Source organism: Antechinus flavipes, chromosome 2, assembly GCF_016432865.1.
Source record: "Antechinus flavipes isolate AdamAnt ecotype Samford, QLD, Australia chromosome 2, AdamAnt_v2, whole genome shotgun sequence".
NCBI lineage: Eukaryota > Metazoa > Chordata > Mammalia > Dasyuromorphia > Dasyuridae > Antechinus > Antechinus flavipes.
Window position 1 is genome coordinate 244,706,525 of NC_067399.1, and position 6,559 is coordinate 244,713,083.

Below are 6,559 nucleotides of genomic sequence, written 5' to 3' on the forward strand. Positions count from 1 at the left end.
TACCATCCCATTCCCTTGTGCTTCTAAATTTGAAAACACTGATGGGGGTCAACAAGGTTCACCTACAGTTCTCTACCCAGCCATTCAAAAAGCATTTACTGTCCCGATAAAGTATCAGTGAGTGAGGGGAGGATAGTTTAGGGTGCTGTTCACGAGCTCCAGACACTCTGATGTGACTTATCTTGTTAAGACACTTGTGGGGACTGAATATTTCCTGTTGGAAACCTCAGGGTGTGTTACTATCAGCCTAGCAACACCAAGAAGGCATGGAGAAATTATTTGCTCTTAGGACTTTAATAGCTTTTTTAAATTCCCCTGAGACAAAAGCAAGATTTCTGTACTTTTGGGTTTTAGTGAATGCCAGGCAAGAGTATTCAACAGATCATTCAGGTCAATTAAAACAAAAATAAAATCAAAACTTTCCAGCTGCTTTTGAGTCAGGGAAACTTGGACAGTAACTTTTAGGAGGGTTAACACCTGTCTGCAATTTTGAAAAAAACTTCAGTAATTAGTCTTTTTAGTCAAATCTTTTTAGACAAGAAAAAACATATTTTGTTTGGCTTTACCTTCAACCAAGTGACATCACCAAGCATCAAGAATTTAGTTTAATTGATCTGTGGTCTGTTCATAGTCACTCAGCCTCTGGACCACTGACTACATTGTACAAAAAGAATGATGCATAAATTTCAGATAGATGTCCATGAATACAGGTTGACCAATTAAGCCAATGAATATTTATTAAATATCCACAAAGTGTAAGGCTATAAAGGATGCAAAGACGAAAACAAAATAGTCCACTCTCAAGGTACTTCCATTCCATGAGATCTTTTGTTGCCATATCCAATCCTAAAAGCAGGCTAGCCCAATCAATCAATGAATCAGCCATCCAACCACCCAGCATAGTTTATTTAGAGAATGCCTCCAAACCACCTTCTATGATGGCTCATGGCTTCTTGTGTTGTGGAGATTGTACTCTTCAAAGGCCACACTGGTAAAGTGTACCCTCTGCCAAGTCCCAAACAAGTTGTTAGTTATTCAATAAATATTGTTAAGAACCTACTAAGTACCAGAGACTGTGCTAAATACTGGATATACAAATATAAAAAAGACAGTCCTTGTCTTAAAGGAAGTTATATTCTAATGTGGAAGACAACAGGTATAAAAAAGGGGTAGGGAGGAAGACACCCTGTTCTGGGACATGATGGAAAAATAGAAAGGAATATAACCAGATAGGAAGCAAATCAATGGCTGGCCGAGAAACCTTCCTTAAATAGAGACTTAGGGAGGAACTCTAAACTCTACTCTCAAATCAGTGGAGCAAAGGGTACTAATGGAATCTGAGTAGCAGAGTTGATTTGTTCTTGCAGGATGATGAGGTTCCTAAATGTGCTAAAATATCTATGAAAAGACTCATGAGCAGTTTGATCAGCAGGATGATCAATTTTTCTACTCTAGCAACTGAGAAAGGCTTTCTGCTATGGAATGGTGGGCTGACTCTTTGTACTGATATAGGATGAACCCATTGATGAAATCGTGGACCTTTGGAATATTGAAGTGAGGAGCATCTTATATGGGACCATTTCTAGGCTTGGAGTTGTGATGAATACAAAGGACTAAAGATTCCATCTCTGCCCACTTGGAGATCCCATTGGAGATAAAAAAAAGTCAAACAACAAAACAATACAGGAGAATAATAAAGCAGCAGATGATGCTGGTAACAAATTGAATGGTAGATACTACAGCCTTGCCGGATTTCAGAGATAGAAGAGCTGTCTGATAGTCTACAACATTATTGACTAGTGAAGACCTCTCATGAAGAGAACTCCACTCCATCATTCCATTTTTTCATAGCTCTGCTTGTGAGAAAGTTTTTTAGATTCCTCCCTAAAATAATATGTAGGATTGGAGTTCAGAGAAGGAATTGAACCACACAGGATTTGAAATGCTTCAGGGAAGCCTTCATCGATGGGTTGGGATTCTAACTGGGCTTTGAAGAACAGAGTTGAATTTGGAGAAAAGAGAGGCTAGATGGTGCTGTGGATTGAGCACTAGACCTTAACTGGAGTTCACTTCTGCCTCAGACTCTTATTAGCTGTGTGTCCCTGGGCAAGTCATTTAAACCTGTTTGCCTCAGTTTTCTCATCTGTAAAATGAGATGGAGAAGGAAATGGCCAATAATTCCGGTATCTTTGCCAAGAAAATGTCATATGGGGTCATGAAGAGTCAGGCATGATTGACATGATTGAACAACAATAACAATTCCAACTTACAAGAATAAGCACAACCATAGCCCTGGGAACAAAAGAGGGAAAAAGGAAAGAGGAAGGATGAATGGAAGAGTAGAAGATATGTGAAAAAGGCAAAAACTCTGACCCTAATTCAACTTCCAGTTCTCTGGGATAGAATGCTCATTTTTGACAATAAGCCTTTTTCTGTTAGTAGCAGGTAGAATGAGGTAGAGCGGGCAGAACTAGGAGGAAGAATACTGGGAAGGCAGGTGTAGCCTTGGCAAACATTCTCACCCTACAGGAAATGATTAGGTCAGGAGAAGATCAGCATTGGAAATGGGTAACCTGAGTCTGGGATAAGGAGTAAAGAGGGGAATGCTAGTCCCAGTCAGTTAGATCCTTGCACAGAGCAAAATGAGAGAAAAATTCCAAAAGAGCAACTCTGCCACCAGCTAGTCAATAGTCAATTTAGTCATTTTTCTGCCTTAAAAAGAGGGAAATTTGACTTTTTACCTCTAAGCCAGCAGAGGGATTTAGTGCTAGACTGGTGGGAAGGAGCTGAGGACCTCTGCTGCTGCTTTTTTTTTCTTTGCTGAGGCAATTGAGGTTAAGTGACTTGCCCAGGGTCATACAGGTAGGAAGTGCTAGGTGTCTGAGATCAAATTTGAACTCAGGTCCTCTTGACTTCAGGGCTGATGCTCTATCCACTGCATACCTAGCTGCCCCAGAACCAAAGGTTCTTGATGAATTTTCTGTTCCTGTCTCCAAATGTCTTTTTTCTCAGCTTTCTCTAATTTGGAAATTTCCCTTTTGGAATGGATTAGAATGAGAGAGAAGAAAATATTGAGGAATATCCTCAATGATCCAGGTAAGCACAGGTTCAAAGGATCTGATTTTGGATGAGAACTTGGAGGTATTTTAGTCTATACAAATGAAGATATCAAGAGCCAGGAAGCAAGGTGATTTGTTCTGGATCATGAAGCCAGTCAGTGGCAGAACCCAGGCCCCAAATTCTGTGCTCTTTCTGCCAAACTGTTTCCCCCTTTGTTATTTACTTTCAGGGGGACAATGAAGTAGAAGGATAAGAGGTACCCAAATTATTTTTAATCTTTTTCACATTACAAATTTTTTTAAAGAGTGTGCTAATTGTCCCTTTTTCCAATCTCTTCCCTGGCTCCCCCACCCCCAACTCTGGGGCCCTTTCTCTCTTTATTTCATGGCCCAATTGAATCCTGCTGAGGCAGGAGTTTCTTTGTTTCTCAAATAAATAAATAAGTAAAAAGCCCTAATCCCAGATTCAGAAGCATCCTGAAAAGGATTGGAACAACAGTCAACTGATGGTGGAGAATGGCCTTCATGCATCAGCCCCCAACTGGCCCCTGGGTACCCCGTGCCCAACCAGATAGTTCCTCTGGAGCCTCCTATTCTTACTGATAGATTGCTATGCTGCTATCTACTCCCCCTTGACCTTAAAATGGCTGTGGCATCTGCCTGGTAACCATGGAGCCAGTGGAAAAACTCTGGAGGCAGAGAAGAAAAATAAAAACAAATCTCTATCCCCCCCACCCTAATTCCCAACATCCACCCTCCCCCATTGAACAATTGAAATTGGTTCATTCTGTGACCTGAATCGTAAACAACTAAAAATAGGCACTGCCATCCACAGAGTGGCTTTCCAGGCCTGATAGATGACATTTTTAGAATGATTATTTTAATGCTTGTTATTAAAAGCAGAGGCACATTGCATTCCTTGAGGTGGCCAAAGCCTCCTTTCTTTCTCCCTGGCTTCCCCAGCAGGTTTAATGGGGCAAAGCCTAAGCCCTCAAAGTATAACAGGAAGGCCCTGGGACAAAGTAATTTCTCCTGTCACCTGGGACCCGTGATCGTGATACCTGAATGCTGATCAGAGGGACTTACCAGCCCCTTCCCAGGCTGGGTTAACAGGAAACATTTGCATGTCTCATCCACGCCTGAGTGGATGCCCAGTACCGCCTGGGCTGATTTAAAGCCTTCTGTAGTGATTACAATGAAAATAGAGATCCCTTGGGATTCTGCTAGGATCCCCTAGGGGTTATTTTTTATACCACTTGCTCATTAGACATAATTATGTTAGCTAATAAAATCCTGGATCGCTCCATGTAAATCTCAGTTAGAAATGACACAGGGGGAGGAATTGGGACTCCTGAGTTCTACTTCTACCATGACACATCAGAGGACTTGTCCCTCTTCATTCTTTCCCTGGCCAGGGTAAGAAACCCTGAGGCCTCTGATTATAAGAAGTTATTATCATACAGTCAGATATTTTCCATGATGCTACTGTAAGCTGATTGGAAACAAAGAAAGTTAAAGGATCCCCTCATTGTTTGAACAGGGAGGCTTCCAGGCAGCAGTTGGGATATTCTTTTAATGCAGTTCATATAGCCAATTGCTGGCTCCATGGAGATGGTACCCAATTATCATTTCTCTTCAAATTTTTGGGAAACTGAAGTCTTGGTTTTTGATAAGGTTTGTGAGGAGCAGATATAAGGTATGAGATCTAATTACCAAAAGCTTTTGGCTATGTAGAGCTTTCATTACCAGACCTCTCCATTTACTTTTTCTGAACAAGGATAATTCATGTTTATAGCAACCAAAGGTCTTTTCTTTCTAAAGTGCTTACTGAATCATCAAATGGTAAGTAAATTATGTTCTGTGTAGTTTTAAATGGTAGGATTTTTTTATATTTTAACTTTTTGGGGAATTCTTCAGGAATCTTCATTTTCTGGGGAATACACTTTAATAAACACTTTAAGAAAATGAAACAAATCCAAAGGAGAACAGCCACAGTGATGACTGGAGTTCATGTCATATGAGAATCCATTAGAAGTTCTTTAAGCAAATAATTTGCCCCATTGAACATAATTTTCCACATCTATAAGGTGAAGAGTGTTGCATCCGATGGCCTCTGAGGTGTTTTTTGGGAGTTTTCTCCATACCCCATGACCTGGGATCCCATGAACTAGAGCTGTTTATCCTGATGAGAAGACCAAGGAGGACATGATTGCAATATTTAAATATCTTAAAGGCTATTTGCAAAGAGAGATTGTCTTTTCTGCCTGGTCTGAAAGGCCAGGACTAGGAAAAGTGAATGGAAGATTTGCATTTGGGAGAGAGCAAAGCTTCCTATCAGCTACATTTGACCAGGAAGGAAATGAGGGCTCCGGAGAGAAAGTGAGTCACCCATCAAAATGACCAAGGGTAAATAACACTTGTCAGGAATATAGCAGGAGATACCTGCTTCAGATCAGATCAAGAATCAGATCGGAGAAGCTTTGAATTCTTTCTTAACTCTGAGATTCTGTGATTTGGTGGCCCATGCATGATGTTCAAGTGACTAAAATAAAATAAATTTCTCCTTGTGCCAGTTTCATATTTTGATGTTCTATACATTGTATGCCACCCAACAAAGAACTAGATTTCACTCTTCATAATTTATGCAAAGATATATGTTCATATATTCAGTCAATTATTCAATGGGCATTTATTAAGTATGCCATTTAAGATATGACCTGATAGAATCTCCTTTCCAGTAAAATTTTAAAGAGCATTTTGTGTCACAGAGCTCCACCTGTGTTTAATTCATGACCACCCTCTAATTAGTCACGTCTGGGAATAGCACTGACTATATTAACTTTTATTTATTATCCAAAGAAGCCTTTCTGCCATAGAACATAAGCTCTAGTAGTTCCTACAGGCACCATGACCAACCATATTTGTTGTGAATAAAAAAGTCAGAGAGGTTCATTATCAGAAGTTTGGGCTCAAGGGAATATATTTTTCCATCACAATCTCTCTCAAAGACTATCAAATCTTTAAAAAGTTATGATCTATTTAACATATATAGGACTGCTTGCCATCCTGGGGGGGTGGGGGGGGAGGAGGGAGGGAGGGGAAAAAACGAAACATAAGTGATTGCAAGGGATAATGTCGTGTAAAAATTATCCTGGCATGGATTCTGTCAATACAAAGTTATTATTAAATAAAATAAAATTAAAAAAAAAAGTTATGATCTCTGGGAATGGAGTACCCATATCTCTGAAATCACAGATTCTTGAAATATTGATGTCAACATTTTTTAAAGGTTGGGAAAGAGAAAGAACAAAAGCGCCCCCCTCCTCTTTGTCCCTCCTCCCCTCCTTGTGTTCTCTCTCTCTCTCTCTCTCTCTCTCTCTCTCTCTCTCTCTCTCTCTCTCTCTCTCTCTCTCTCTCTCCCCCTCCCTCTACCTCTTTCTCTCCCTCTCCAGAAAGCAGGAGACCATAACCTGAAAGATTTTTTAAAATAATATTTTAGT